Here is a 16,844-nt window from a genome sequence, read left to right as displayed (position 1 = left end):
ATGGAATGACACAGTTCAAGGTATAAAGGTGATGGGAAAAGGAGATGATTGTATTAAATATGACATTTTGAATTCCTTGTATTTTTTTCAGAGTAAAGGTGAAGGCATAGACTGAGTAATAAAGACAATTCCTGAGGGGTTTTTTTTTTAATATTCTGAATTTTATCAGTCATACAACTTTAGTATGACAATGCTCATTATTTATCCCCTTAACTCAGACCATCCTATGACTCAGGCAAGTCTGTCAAAGGCAATATTTTAAAAAAATACACATATTTCAATGTATAGATGAGAATTCATGGCTCCAGTGCATAGAGGCTTACGTGGTGCCCTGTTCCTGCTCCTCTTACTGGTCAGCAGCACCTCAGAGATCCAAGCCTTTTTCTGAACCACTCTGGGGCTTCAGTGGATCTGGGAATGTCCATCCAGTCTTGGAGCTTTGGCATCACAATTTCTTACAGGGATTCCAGGAATGTGGCAGAGACCATTTCCTGGCACCACCTCCTGGATTCAGCAGGCAGCTGGAAAACATGTGGCTGTGACCTCTTGGTGATTCTGCACCTCATCCTTCCCACCTTACTCGTGACCTGCCAGACCTAAGAACTTCTTGCAGAATTTCTTTTTTTATTTAAAAATTACATATTTGAAAGCTTCTTGTCCCCCCCATCTGCAATGTGGATAGATGCCACTTTTTCAGAGCTGTGGGAGGAACACTCAGCTTTAATTAATACCTTTAATATTGCCCAGCCAAATGCATTTCTAGAATCACAAACATCTGAACCTAAATACTGGCAAAAATGAGGAATGTGTATCTGAAGGGAGACTCTACACAAAATTTACCTATTTTAGATGCCTTTCAGGCTGTTTGGTTTCTTGTTTCTTATTTTGCTTGACCAGAAAGATTTATTTAGTTATTTAAAGAAACAAAAAAAACCCCAAAACAATAATTTTGTATCATTAAATACATACAGAAAAAAATACTGTCTTGAAAACTTTTCCCCAAATAGAATTGAAAACTTTATTAATTGAATGAATTTAATAAAAGCTTTATTAATTGAAAACTTACTAGTGACTCAGTATATCAGCATTGTTGTTTAAGACCTAATCCCTTTGATAGGTATTCTCATTTTTCTGTGGAAGTTGCACTTTTTTAGTTTTTGAATCTGAATTTTTCATTTGTTCTATTGCTGATTAATGGTGTTTAGGTTTTTGTTTTCTTTCCCAATGGATAGTACAGCTACTTACAGTCATTATTTTACATTTGATGTTTAGTTACCACTGATGAGTTTTGTACTGATACCATTTCAGCCACTAAAATATCTTTATTCAACAAGCAGAACTGGGGAAATAGATCCTAGAAGACCATTCTGTCTTGGAGCACCAGGAGAGATCTTACCACAGAGATGAAAGAAATACTCCAAAAAAAAAAAAAGCTTTGAGAAATTTTAATTGATATCCATTTCCAGATGTTGGGCAACTGTGATTGCTTTTCCATTTGGAAAACTCATGCGCTGCTTTTTCCTCTTAGAAAACAAACTGGTACAGAATAGTATGTAATATTTAAAAGGCATACAAAACTGCACCAAACTGTTGTGTGGAGTACTTTCTTGCTAAAGAAAAATAATTTTAAAACCCCACCAATTTGTTGTTATGCTGACATGCTTTCCTTGTTAAACAATATGACAACCTAAAATATTTAGTACTCAGGGTTTTGGTGGAAAATCAATGTCTGTATAGATGTACAGGAGTTACGTAGCAGCCCAATCTTCTTGTTTTTTCCTAAGTAGTGTCAAATCTAAAAAACAAATTGCATTTATATTTACTTAGGAAAATATATAAAATTTATCTTGCACTTGTTGGTGCTCCATTAGGAACTTCTGTCATGGTAGATAAAGATCTGTGGTTGACACAGCCTTTTCTACAGAAGTTACTTCTAATACTATTTCCATGCTTTAAGAACAGGTAATGCCTTCTGGCAAACCTTATTTAATATATCAGCATTATTTGGTTTTTATTTTTAATGTCATTCCTCTGAGCTGTTTTCTGCAAACTGCCTGATTTCTTACCTTACCCAGACACTCCCCAGTGGAAGGCACTGAGGATGAGTTTCTGTGCCAGAGCATCCCCAGCACCTCTCAAAGGACTGGAGCTTTTTGCAGGCTTGGATGCCCCAGTTAAGCCAAAAGAGCGCAGAGCAGATGAATTCCTGAGCACCACAGCTGCGAAGTGCAGTAATCTGCAGTTTGAAGAATGATGGAATGAGAAGATCAGGGAGCAAAGCAGGTAAAGAAGGGTCTGGTTTTCAGGATTCCTTACCTTGAAGATTTATTTTCCTGGGTTCTGCCTGCCCTGACTGCTTGTCTGGGCTCTCAGGAACGCTGTCAGCAGCCGGCTCTGGCAGTGACCTCCAGGAGTTTCCTGTAGATAGGTCCAAAAGCATTTATGGGATAATTTCCATGCCGAAGGCCCTGGCCCCTCGGGACACCATTTCCTCCCTTCCTCCCTCCCTTCCTCCCTGCTGCGGGGATTTGCCAAAAATTTGTGCTGGTTTAGGGCAAATTTGTTAAAGAATCTGCAAAGGAGGGCCCCTCCAGAAAGCAAACCCACACGGCCCCTCCCCACAACCGGTTTGGGAAAAAATTCCTCGGAGAGAGGTGGAAAGAACCTGTTTATTTGACTGGCCCCACACCCCCCAGCACACAAAATGAACAATACCCGATGACACCGCTCTGAGAAAGATGACAAAATCAGAAAGTCTCTTTCGGGGGGTGGTTGCTCTGTTCTCAGTCCCTCCGGCGCTGGGGCAGCTGCTGCAGCCGAACCTTCGGTGTTCCCGGGTCCCAGTCCGGAGCAGGTTCGAGATGGTCACAGGAACAGGAGAGGAGAAACAGTCCAGGAAGCAATGTGGACTGTTTAGCTAGAACTAGCTAATAAGCAGAGGCAGAAAGAAGAGCAGAAGCAAGAGCAGAAAAAGAGAGCAAGCAAAAGCAGCAAGCTGATTTGCTTCACAAATTAAAAGAGGGAGTGAGATGTGAACCTGCTGCAATTTTCTCTGCGCAGCAACCCTGCAGAGACTGGAGGGGTGTGTGCATGTGAGACAAGACAAGCTAATTCTTGGAGCCATCTCAGCAGTTACATGAGGAGTTCAATAGATGAGATTAAAGCAGGCATGAAAGAGGCTGTTCATGTAATTAACAGATCACTCAGCTGCTATCTACAAAACCAAAGTCCCTGCCCAAGTGATAGCCAAGAGAGAAATCAACAGGTTCCTCCAGCAAGCCCTTAAAACAATGGGGAATTAGAATAGAAACAGAAATAGAAATAATAGAAATAGAAACAAATAGGAATAGAAATTAGAAATTAGAAATAGAAATAGAAATAGAAATAGAAATAGAAATAGAAATAGAAATATTTTTATTAAAATCGTCTAGTTCAACTGCCTAACCATTCCAGAGCTGAGAAAATTTAAACTCTTTTATTCAGGCTATTGTCCAAATAATTTGTTTTAAGGCGGGGGTCAGGCATGGGACCTCTGTAGGAACTCTGCTCCTGAACCTCCTCTGAAACAGCTTGGAGCCATTCCCACCCATCCTGTCCCTGGATCCCAGGGAGTTCTGTAGCTCCCTCTCCACATCCCCTCCTCAGGAAGCTGTGGAAAATCACAAGGTCATCCCTCCAAACAGGACGAACCCAAATTCCTCAGTGTTCTTCATGGAACATGGAACTCTGGGTGCTTTCCAGTGCCTTAATATGCTGCTTAAACTGTGCCCAACAGTACACACAGAAAACCCCACAATGCTCCTTTGGACTTTTGGGAGTGTTTAAGAGCTGCCAGTTTTATGTAGGGAAACTTAAACCTCACAGCAGTGAACAGGAATTTATAACTATGCTAAACCACCTCTGTGAAATTACTTGATTTCAGTAATAAAGCAATAAAATAATTAGGATTATTTGATTTTTATGAGGGAATGAGTTTAAGTGGGAGAAGCAGAATTTTCTTGTCTGAGAATGTAATTACTTGCAATTTTCAGACCAGCACACTTTCACTGTAGTTCAAAAACTCCTAAAAAAGACATAAAGTAGATACAAGAGCCTTGATACTTCAAGGTGAAGTAGGTAGATGTTAACAGCTCAGTTTGTAAAACCTTTAGCCTCTAAATGGAGAACACCACATAGTAGGATTTAATGAGCCTCTTTCAAAAGCCTAAGAATTATCTACAGACTGCAGTCCAGAGATGGTTGTGCTGCAGGAAACAAGGCTGTGCCACAGCTTTCTTTTGCTGCAGCTTTAATTTCCTTACAGCTCTGATTTGCTCAGGGTAGAAAATAGAGAAAAAACATTTCCATTGAAACACAACCCAGTGATTCTTGGTGGGAGGAGTAATCTCACTTGAGATATTTCACCCCTACTCAGGGCACCGGAAGAAGGCTTTAAGAGCAACATGTGAGAAAGTGTCGCCTGTGGTTTCCCTACTCCTTGCATGGGAATTTCTGCATGCCCACAATTCCCTCCAAAATATTCCAATTTAGCTCTGGGATTGTCCATAATTCCTCTTCCCCACACAAGCACCGCAGAGCATTTGCCCCAGTTGTCTCCAAGGATGATCAGACTTCACCAGCAGCATGCAGACCCCTGGGCTATCCTAAATGTTTCAAGGCTATCAGAGCAATGGTTTCTACCCGGTTTATTGTGAAGTATTTTGGAGAAAGAGAGTTAGACCTTCCAGGAGGTGGAACTCTGCCTCACCTGGGAGTGAGCTTCCTTCCCATTAAAGGAAAAAAGGAAAAACTTTAAAGGTCTGTGGGCTGAGAGTATTGGAATTTTTTCAGAGATAGTTCAGGAGATCTGAGAGAAATTGGCTGGTTTTTCTTAAACTGAAAGATAAATAGGAAAGAGTTATGTTCAGTGTCTGGTGGCTCAAGCTGAAGAAGTGGGAATGGCACCAAACTGAACAGTTGCATCTCTGAAGGAAATCCTGTGCAAGTGCTGGATAATGTCTGTGAATCAGGAATGCAAGGGGAGGAAATCTGCATCTGGTGTGTGCTGGGAGGACAGGCTTCCCCAGAGGAAGAGTAAATGAAGGAAATAGCAGTTTGATGTCTGAGAAGTTAAGGAGATGTTATCAGCAGGATCTGGAGCCAAACTCAGCAAGCCCTGTCATCTAAAGTCCTAAAATCACTAAAATCCAAAAGGAGGCACCCACCATATCCCTGCCTCAGCAAGGGCAAGAAAAATTATTTTATTTATACGTATTTATTTAGTTACATCAAAAACTAATTTAAAAAAATTCAGACAGAGTGTGCCCTCTCCGCCTTCCTCTAAGTGTTGCTCCTGCCCAAGCATTCCCTAGAGGAGGACGGGCACTAAAATAGCTTTTTGTCAAAAGGAGCTGGCTGTGAGGTTGTTTGTGCTGCTTGAACGTGCTTATCAGACACCAACAGTAGTTACTCTTAAGAATAATGAGAATAAAAAAGATAACACATTACCACTGCTTTCTGTTTCCAAGCAACTTCTTTGAAGGTAGTTTTACGATGTTTGTCTGTAGAGCTACAGATGTCACCTCTGTAGCTCAGTCAGGTAATTACAAAGAGTTACCAGGGGAGGAGGAAGGAATAATGAATTTTCTATCCTAAAGCATGCAAACACTACTTGCAAGTGAAAAAGTTTATAGTAAATAAATCAGCTGATAAATAAAGGGAGGATTTTTTAGATTTTTCAGGTATCTGTGAGCAGGATAGTCCTTTTCTACTTGGACTTGGCAGCTGATTCAGAGTGAGGCATGAAGTTTATCATGCAGGCTGGATAAAAAATAAATTACTTCCTTATTCTTTCTTGGTTGTTTCTATACCCTATATTTCTCCAGCAAAATATCCTTCCATATTTTTACACACAAGAGGAAGTGGTATTTTGCCAGGGCACATTTAGGGGAAATCACAGGCAAGAAAAAAATTAGCTACATCCTGAAAGGAAAGGCAGGGGAGAAATAAACAAATTTTGTTGCTTTAAGTCTTTATCCCAGAACTTTGGAGATGATATCTTGCAAGTCCACTATTGCCTATCTGCACGCATATTTTCAGAACTAAGTCATCTCTGCAAGATGTTCAAGCAATCTTTGGCACGAGGCCTGAAATAATTATTCAGATATCTTTAAACTTTTGGAACCAGCAGAGTACTGTTTGAGCCTTCGAGAAGTTTGGGAGATGAACAGATTCTCAGAGTTCTAGAAAGCACAGGAGGTTTCTTTTGTAGCCAGCACATCAGAATCTTTGCTATTACCTTGTTTGCATTACACTACTTTCTTTGTAAGGAGATATAGGAAGTGCATTATCCTTTAAAAAGCACTGTAGTCAAAAGTTGTTTTTCCCACTCACAAGGCAGAGCACCTTTCATTCATGAGATAAGGTTTCTGTCTGCTAATTCCAAAATGTTTTGTTATCAGTAAGAATATTAGCTCAAGATCTTTTTGGTGCCCTTGGCAGCATTTAATATCATTTGCCATTTCAACAGTGCCCAAGAGAAGCAGAAAGTATTCACTTTTGCAAATGGGTACAGAATCAAATAAGAGCCTTCTGTGAAATCCTGTCCTCTGCTGAGCAGAGCAGATCACATTAAAGTTGGCATGGATGAGCAGTCATTTATCCCTGGGTGGAATTTGGCCCTTTGTGAGATGCCATTTGGATTTAATACCTAAATCTCTTAAACCATGAGGAACTAAGGTTCAGGATTCCAAAAATTCTTCATGTGCAAGGCAGCCAATTATCAGTGTAAAATAATTTTGTGTGTATTATTGTAAAATAGTTTTATAATTATGCAATTTTTAAAATATGGCCCTGTAGAAAATTACCAGAAGATCTGAAACTTACAAAGGTGTCACTTAACAATATTGATTCTCTTCTCATCCTCCTTCGAGAAATTTGTAAAGGTAATATGATTTTAAATGAAGTTTTTTGTAGTTTAAGCAAGAAGCACTGTATGACCAAGAAGCATGTGCCTTCAATGCCCTCAGTGCAAAAATGAAGCTGATTTGGGGAAATTGCTGCAAACAAATCCATCTGGTGACAGCTAAGGCAAAAATTCACAGTGAGACACTCACAGATCATGGAAAGTCTTATATTTTGAGCCTTATCTGGCAGAAAAATAAAATGAAATAAAATACAGGACCATGAATTTACAAGTATACATATAGAGCTGAAAATAGTTGCAGGTAAAAAAATAATAAAATAACAAAATTTTCTATTCTTGTTATAGAAAAAATATTCCTATCTTTAGTCCATGCTTTGTTAATTTAGTAGCTGAGGGGACTGCTAAAGTTTCCCCCTCCCATCTCCACCACAGGAATTGTGGTCCTGAAGCTGAAAAATCACATTTTGTGCTGTTGGATCTTGGCTTATCTCAGCTTTATTCCTTAATTCATGCTGGGGCAGTGAGCTGATCTTTCAGAGAACTTGCTAGCTGAATATTAGAGGTGAACACAACACATTACTTTAGCCGCTGAATCCAAGTGGAAATAAACAACTTTTAATTTTCAGTAGTTAATTCCAGGGTGCTCTTGCACCATTTGTAACAGATGTAGGAGAACTTCAAGAAGTGTTGTTCTATGAGCAAATTTATTCTGTGAAAGGCGGTAATTAATGAAAATTACAGGGTGAGATCAGTTTTGCTGAAGTAGCCAGCATCTGTACAATAAAGCTCTGCACCCTGGTATAGATCATTCTTTCTGAATAATTAGTCCTGCACATACCTGTACACTGAAAAACGCTTTTAATCATGTTAGTGGTAATTTAAAAGCTAAGAACCTGCCAGTAATGTGCATTTCCCTTCAGAAGCAAGAAGCAGCATGGCAAAATTAAATACAGTCATAGTTAAAAAGTAGTAAAAAATAAAATCATAAAAAATCAAACTCCTTAAACTTTCAGAACTGAAATTCTCCTATACTTGTGGTTACAATGTTGTATTCATAAAGCCCAGAACTAGAAACCTATAACCAATTATACACTGAAACTTCCTTCTCAAGTTTTGGCAAATCTTTACATTTGTTCTCAAATAATTTTTTTTTTCTGAAATGACTTCTTGAGTGCTTGTATAGTTTTCTGAGGATCCACAGTCCCACCTAACTTAGGACCACAAACAGCTGGGCTGTGAAAAGACACTGCTATGACAGCTTTGAAATTGCAATATTTTTCCTCTGCCAAACGAGATTTTGGACAGTTTGACAGACACAGCTAAAGCAACACTCAAAATAAAGAGTTTTCAACTATCAACTTCAGCAGCCTGAGCAAGCCTCCTTTATTCTGAATCTCCAGAGAACTCATAAAAAACACATACAGAATTTCCACTGCAGAGATACTGCAAGGCAGTCTTACATATCTAAGAAATGAAGTTTTCTTCTGGGCTTAGGAGGAAGACTCGCTTTAATTGCATTGAAATTGTTTTGTGGCTTACAATATTTTCCTTATGTCAGTCCTCTGTATCAGAAATCCCTTGACAGGTTGAAGTCATCAAAGTTCCTAACTCTGAAACAATATTCACAAGGCTTCTTCACAAATGTGACTTTTAAAGAATAACTCTACAGCCAAGATGCCAAACTTTCAAATCATAATTAGTACGTTGCTAAACCATAAGGCTTTTGTACACCCATGTCCTCAAAGTATGAAAGCTGGTATTTCCAAAGCCTGCAACACCCCTAGAACAAACTCTGACACTCCTTATCTTTGCAGCCATGTAGAAGAGGCTATTGGAATAAAACTAAACATAAGGGCATGTCTGGACCAGAAGTCTGCTGCATGTTTATTGTATTATATTAGCACTGCCACCCACAGCAACTCCTGTGGGAGCAGACAGACTGTTCCCATTCTAAGATTTTAGTGTTTTTATGGTCTCACAAAGCAGCCTAGCCTAGCCCAACTCATTCCAACAGTGCTGAGAGCAGCTCTGCCAGTGGGGTCTCACCTGAGCAGGGCAGAGGCGCAAAATCCCCCCTCCCCTGCTGCCCACAATGGGGTCTCAGCCCAAGGCACGTTTGGCCTTTTGGGGTGCCAAATGAATATTTTGTGTTACCTGTATAAATAGAGTCAGTTTGGCACCCTGAGTCCTGTGAGGCTCAATGACACCTGTGTGATGCTTTAGACATAAACTGCTGACCAGCCCTGGCGATGGGGTCGGACCTTCTCCTCTCTGAGAAGGACTTCAGGAAGCCTGGCGGTTATTTTTGCCACTCATGACATTGCGAGTGTGTCGCCCTGATTTTTTAAGATTTCAGCAAACTTTCTCACACACTTTCTGTAATTAACTTATTGGTTTGCATTCTTTTATGGAGGAGGAGAAATTTGATGGACTGCTGGTTTGTCCAGCGTCATTGGAGAGGTGACGCTTTCACCCTCCAATCCACTGTCTCTTTTAGAAAACTATAAATGTTAGAATCAGCCAATAAACTCCCCTTTTTCTTCACCTTGAGAGCAGCGGTGTGTGAGCTCATGTTGTTTCATGTCCTGTAGTGACACGGGGGTGTCTGATAATGCCAAGGTTGTGGCTTGGATCCCTCTATGCACCATTCACTTGTTTTTAAAATTTTAAAAGTTTTATAGCAATAAAATGGTTATAAAAATAGCAATACAATTAGAGTAATAATAATTTGGACAAATTGAATTAGGACAATATGAGACAATAAAAGCAAAGAGTTATGGACATCCGGGTGCCTTTTTCTGGGTAGCACGAGCCTGAAAAAGGACACCCGGTAACAAAGGATTAACCCTTAAAAGCAATACCCTGTTGCATAGTCATACACCTCATACATGATGTATAAATTCCATTCAAACACAGGATTCTCTGTCTGGCCAGTGTCAATTTCTTCCTCCGAATCCTAACAGCGCCGTCGAGGTGGGAAGAAGTTTGTTTCTCCTGATAAGGAGCAATAAATTCTTTTTCTCTGAAAGATTCAGGTGTCCTGTGGCTGCTATCTCGCTGCGAGTCCTTTCTTTAAAAAATGTATCCTACATAGCAGTTTCTATTTTAACAATTTTTTATAACCTAAAACTATATTTAACACACTACTTAAGAAAATTAATGCAGAATCACTTTCTAATACAACACATATAATATCCATTTTAATATTTGCGAAAAGCTTATCATATCATATATGCATTTTTCAAACTGTGCTTTCTGTGAAACCTTGTCTGAAGCTGTCACCCAGGCTGCCGCTGTCACAGTGGCAGCAGCACAGCACCCAAGGGTCTGTGGGTGGTCTGTGCTGCGTCCCTGGGCTCCTCAGGATCCGGGCATGGTGGGATCGAGGTGCACCTCCAGGGGCTGGAGGGCTGTGACCCAAACAAACGGAGTCCAGATCAACCCCCGTGTTTGCAGAGCTGCCCGTGGCCCTCGCTCCGCACTCAGCTGCAGATCGGAGCCGGCTTCTCCTCAGCCCGGCCCCTCGGTTTGATACGGCCATCCCGGGGCACGGAGCTCCGTCAGCTCCCGCAGCTCCCCCAGCGCTGCCCTCGCCCCTGGGCGGGGCTGGCCCCGGTGACCCGCAGCAGCAGCAGCACCAGCACCAGCAGCAGCAGCCGCGTTAGCCCGGGCATGGCGCTGGCCGACGTGCCCGCCGAGCCCGGCTGCGAGGGCAGGAGGGGCAGGGGGAGCCCGAGGCCCTGCCCGGGGAATCCCCCTGGGCTTGTGGGGACGGAGCCAAGCTGTCCAAGAGGGACCCCGGGAACGGCCTGGCCAGCGAACGCGAGCCTCTCGCACGGGCCCGGGGTCCTGCAGGTACCCGAGGCTCTGTTCAGCCCGGCTCCCGTCCCTCGACAGCCCAGAGAGCTCAGGGGCACAGGCACCTCCCAGAGCCCGGCCGCAGAGCCGGAGGGAAGGGGCAGCCCCGGCCCAGCCTGGCCCTGGGGCTCATCCCCGCCGATTCCCCGCGGCTGCTCCAGGAGCTCCGGCTCCTTCCACATGCGGAGCTCTGCAGCACCAGGGAGGAATTCCCTGGAGAGCTGCGGCACAGCAGAGGCTGGGAGACGGCAGCAGGGCCCAGCGAAGGAGAGCTCGGGGCTTTGCTGGGGGGCGATCCCGCCCTTACGGATCCCGGCTGGGCTGTGCTCCCACCCAAGTGTCTGGGGCTCTCTTGGGGACAGGGACTGAGGATCAAAGCCCTCACCTCCCACACCGGTGAGGACAGCGGGGAAGCCTCTGGGGACACCCGTGTGCAGCCTCTGTGATCGGGGGCTGCTGCCAGGAGCAGGCAGGGCAGGTGCTGCAATGGCCGTGCCAGCTTCTCTGCCCCTGCTCCATCTGCAGGGACCCTTCCCTCAGACTGGGCTGGGCCGGAGGAACGCTGCCAGCAGCCCTTGCCCCAACACCTGGGACCCTCTCCTGACGACCCCCTTCCCCGTGCCCCCATGCATCCTTCTTGCATGTGTGAAAGGCAACTTCCATTTTGTGAGAAGCTCCAACACCAGCATGGCTTCCCAGACCAGCACCACGTCCTGACTCCAGCTCAGGCCAAGCCAGCTCCCTTGCTCATCATCTCGGACAGCATTGTGAGGCCCCCCCAAGCAGCAGGGAGAGCAGACCACTGCTTGGGTGTGTCAGGAGCTTCAAGGCTTTGTACTGCAGAGTAGATTCCGCCTTCTCATAGTGGGAGCTGAGCAGCAGACAGGCCCCCAGTAGTGAGATCCCAGCAGAGCAAGGCTGCCCACACTGTGCAGCTCCTGGTTTCCAGCACCAGCTTTGAGGTCACTGAGGCTTTTCCTGCTGACTCACAGCCAAGGCAATGAGGTGTCCTCCTCCTCCTTAGTGTGGAAGAGCCCTTGTGCCCAAGTTGGATGTGCAGGACCTTCTCCAGAGTCTGAGGTGTCCCATAGTCTAAAGCTGTCCCTGCTAGGGAATGTCCTGCACCATTCCTCGCGTCTGGCAGCCAGAGATCCTCAGGATTCCTCTGCCCACAGGGAACAAGATCTTTTGGCTGTTGGGGCTGATAGCTCTGATTTTCTGCCTCAAAGGTCAACATGCTGTGGGCCAAATTACAGGCAGGGCAACTATTGAAGTCGGAGGGAGAGATCCACCCTTATTGATCAGCATCACTCCACTTTATTGATCAACCTGACACCTTTTATAACAGTGTTAATCAAGTTCATGCATATTGCAAAATCTGAGCTCCTGATAGGTTGTAGAGAAAACTTCAGCTCCACCTTTTGTTTACAATACCAAAAGTTAGTTTACTGAAACCAAGATCAGTGTTCTCACCCTGATATGGAGAGTTCTCAAAACTTTCATCTCTGTTCTCAGACTGACTGTCTGCTCCCAGCAGCAGCCAAGGACAGAACGGTTTAAGAATCTTGTTGTTTATATGAAAGGTGGCTGAGAACCTAATTATTTACAGAATCAAGCCTGGGAAAGGCTGCTTTTTTCCTTTAGCTGATGGCCTCTTTCTTTAAGCCATGCCTGAACCAGGCTGTCCACAGGCAACCAGGCTCTCCCCAGCTGACACTGCGTTGGTGTACTCCACGTTTTCTTGGCTGCTGTCCACAATTTTTGGGACCTGGAAGGGCCACAGGTGAGGGTGGTGCAGCCTCTGGAGCGCAGCCTTGTCCTCAGCTGCCCTTCCCATCCCTCTCTGCTGCTGAAAGGTGGTTTCAGGTGTACCTGGGCTTGGGAGACAGGCTGGGCTCATGGGCCCTACAGACACCCAGGGCAGGCTGGTGGGCTTGACTGGAGCTGTGCTGGGACACCAGAGTGTCCCCTGCCCGGGGACAACAGGGACTCTCCAGAGACAGCCCTGCCCTGTTTAGATTGTGCTGGGTGGGAGCCCTCCGTGGGGGTAACACAGGTGACACTGCAGCCCCGTGTCCAGTGTATGTGAAATTTCAGTGTTCCCTAAACCCTCTGGGCTCACCCCACAGCCATCTCCCCTGCAAGACCTGCTGGAGAAGGTTGCCTTTCCACCCCTACTACTACTTTTGGGTGTGCAAACATAATAAACATAGTTGTACTTAGTAAATATTTAAGAATTGATAATGACAGTGTTCCAGATGTGGGTGAGTTGAAATGAGCTATTTTCACTCCAGAAAGCACTAAATTATTTTCTAGGGTTTTTTTTCTAAATTATAATTTTCTAAATTATTTTTTCTAGCAGCTGTGGAAGTTAAAACCCTCCAGAGCCCCAAACTCTCTAAATCTCTGTAAAAACAGAAGAGAGGCATCCTGGCTGGCAGGAGAGCAGCATATGTGAGAGACCGGCTGAAATTTTCTGAAATTCTGTGTGCTACACTTGCCCAGAGATGTGGAGCACATCAGCTTCACAAGCACTCACCTTAACTCAGAGAATCTGGGAAACTCACCATGCCTGCTGTTACCTGTCACATGCCAGATTCGACTTCGGGCAAGTGTTTAATTTGCTTTAAGATGTTTAATTTTGCACTGACTCACACAACAGGTTTGCTTTTCTCCCCTGCCTCTAAGGGGTCAAGGATCTGTTAACTAAGACTTTGAGTTGTGATTAATATGACAAGTTCACATAACTAGCCTTTGAAAACAAAGCTGAGAGTTACAATTAGCTGACTAATTACAAAGTCTCAGAAGATGGCAATAATTGATGTATTCCCTAACCATGCACTTACAATGTGAGTTAAAGTTGTCCTGTCACAGGAGCAGCCACAGCAATGCACTCTCATGTACTAGTAGGGTTAATACCTCTGTAACTTCATGGCAAAAACCTTTTTTTTTACCAAAAACTAATACTTCTCTATAAGCATAAGCCCTCTGTGCTAACAACTGGGCTCTTCAGCAAGGAGATTCTGTATTTACACTAGCCAGTTCTGGAGAAATGCAACTTTTCCAGTTTTGCATGGTCTTTTTTAAAGTGAGCCTAACCTGACCTTCATGTGGCACTGTGTAATTGCGAGTTTCTGCTTCTCCTTTACCTCGCACAGCTCCTCCTGCCCTCTCTCTCTTTCTCAGTGTTTTGCAATCACTGTGGGGAGTGATTCCAACCACAACCAACAGCCGTACCACAGCTTCTCCCCTCTGGGCAGCTCTGCAGTGCGGGTGGAAAGCTCCCTGGGCCATTCTCCAAACGCCCACCCCGCGTGTTTGTCTTTTCAAACACATCTCCCTGCCTGGCTCAGCGTCTGCCTAGGCAAGGCAGGCTGGAGGGTGCTGGTTCAGGTGATGATTTCGATGATGGAAACCAGAGCAGGGCAGTTCTTGTGATGGTTCTCTCTTGCTTTTGTTTCTCCTGCTCTGCTTCCCCTGCCTCAGCACTCCTTGATCTTCCAGACGGCCACAGGCAAACGTTGTGTGTCCGTGTCCCAAATGTGTTTATTCATCTTATTTTGGTTTCTCCTGGAGAAAGAGATCCTGCAGAACACTGAACAAAGCTTTCTAAGAAAGTTTTCATTGTGAAAGATTCAGCAGAAATTAAAAACAAGTTTTCCATTCTATTTGAAACAACAGTTTAAAAAAAATGAAGATTTTTTATGTCATTTGTTTGTTTTCATTTCATATACTCATTTAGCTCAAACGATATTGATAGCTCTCTTTGAATCCTGGTAAGACACAGTGCTAAATCAATATTTTTAAAGTACTTTTTCTAGGAAAGGCTTCAAGTTCTGCACAAGGGGACCTACAAAGTGCAGTGTAGTCATACTTAAGTTATTGCTATACAGAGCAGCAGCTGGAATTTGCACAAGGACCATGCAGCAGTCACAGTTATCATTTTCACATTGCTCAAGCCAAAAACCAGGGAGGAGTATTACTATTACCCCATCTGCTCATGTGAGGAGTCTCCAGATTTTGTTCTCTTTCTAAACAGCTGCAGACACCCCCGTGCTCTCTCCTCCTACCATGGCTGTTACAAAAAAACCCCATTTCTATTAATTTTTTGTTGTTTTGCTTGGTTTCTTGAAAGCTGAGACGCAAATTGAAGCAAATTCTCTTTTTGATTCTTCTTTAGCAGACATTCCCAGGTGAAAACAAATAGACAGTATTTTCTCATAAGTACTCAGGTTAGGTGATATAAATTTAAATATTTTTATGTTTTTCTTCTTTAGGAGAACAATATCTGAATCACTGAGGTAACCCTCAGACTATGGACACATATGCAGAATGTATTCACTGTGTCCACTTTAAAAGTAAATATGGTATAAATACAAATTATTATATATACATATAAAATCTGTTTAGCAATACAAAGTTGGCAACAGCAAAAAGGGCTCATTTACTAGAAATTACAGGATCTATACAAATTTCCCAAAACTTAAATCAGTGCACAGAGAAAACCTTTGCTATTAAATGGTGCATGTTGGAAGGCTTTTGTTTAAAATGTCTCAGTTATTGAAATGCTTTCCACATTTTGAGGAGATGAGTCCAAGAGGTGCAGTCTGTTGGGTCTGTAAGTTGTGTACAAGCCCCATATACACAGTTTATGCTGACTGCAAAAAAATTAGTAAATTAAAATGAATAAATTGCAGCTGCAGTGGCATTCTGAACCCGTGTGGAAAGTACTTGTGATGTATTTTAGAGGTGTGTTAGAGGCAGGGCTGAGTCACTCGGGTAAACACCACATTCCTTTTTTTTTTGTTTGTTTGTTTGGAGCTGCCCTGAGTAAAGAGGAACAGTGCTGATAATTCAGTTACATCAGCCCAGGTACAGTTTGAAGACCCATCTTTTACTCACTTCCCTTTTCAGACTAATCCAGCAGGAAAAATTCAATCACACAAGCACCAGAAAGAAACCTCAGATATAAAGAAAATTGCAGGGAAATCTGACAGCAGCAACAATTACTTATTTCTTTACAGAAGCTAGTCTTGTTGGTGAAACCAACACAAGTTTTTTTTTTTTTTTTTGAATAATGAGATATTAATGGATTCAACTATTATAATTTTATGTGCATAGGAAATGCTACTTTTTTTTTTTTTTTTTTTTTTATTAGATGGAAGCAGCAACCTGAAAACACAGACTGGTGAAAAATAAGCATGGAATAGGCAAGATCAACATTTAGTTTTTCCACTGGGTAATTACAACAAGAAGGCTGATCTGGCCAGCTGCTTCCACTACAATATTTGTCTCCATTAATTTTTTTTTTACTGTATTAGCAAATCTCGTCTGCTAAATAAGCATCATTTAGTTTAATCTCATGTGGTAGACCAGGAAGCTAAAATGCAGTGGTTTTAATAACAAAAAGATGAATCTTGAGGCTTCTGAGGGGGAAAAGAAGGACTCCTTACAGATAGTGTAAGGATTTGGGAGGTGAAATAGAACACATCACACCCATACCTCTGTCGGGAGAGAAAAGTGCTTTGCTTCAGGCAGACAAATATAGTGGGGTGGGGAAGGGATGATACCACAACTTTTTATAACACACTGAAAACCCCTTGATTTAAAACCAAGCACCAAACTAAACTCTGGAAGCAGACAGAACCAAAGCCAGCACTAAACACCTGCAGAGGGCTCAGTTTGTCCAACAATAAAACCTCCCAAACTTTGTCTCTTGTACTGCCTGTGAACACAGATCCTTTCACAGCAGTGCCAGCTGCAGTGTAAAATTACCCAGGGTTATAATCCTACTGTGCTGACAATTTTATGTTCCAGCAGGTGCTGTAGAATTTTTTACCAGCTGCTATCACTCTTGTAACCCAGCTTTTTTATTTTTCCAGTGAAAAAGGAGCAAATTCTAGTAAATGGCAGGGAAGGAAAAACCAGAGATAATGGTTTGTGTCAGCAAAGGCACCATGTGGGAAAAGCAGGAGCTCCCAGCTATCACTTAATTACTTTAGTTATGTACACCCCTGTGATTGGAATATATTCTTTTGGCAGTTTGAAGGGCTGTCACCTAGCAGGGAAAATTTGCAAAAGG

This window comes from Zonotrichia leucophrys, chromosome Z, assembly GCF_028769735.1.
Source record: "Zonotrichia leucophrys gambelii isolate GWCS_2022_RI chromosome Z, RI_Zleu_2.0, whole genome shotgun sequence".
Lineage (NCBI taxonomy): Eukaryota > Metazoa > Chordata > Aves > Passeriformes > Passerellidae > Zonotrichia > Zonotrichia leucophrys.
Note: the sequence above shows the minus strand (reverse complement) of the source record.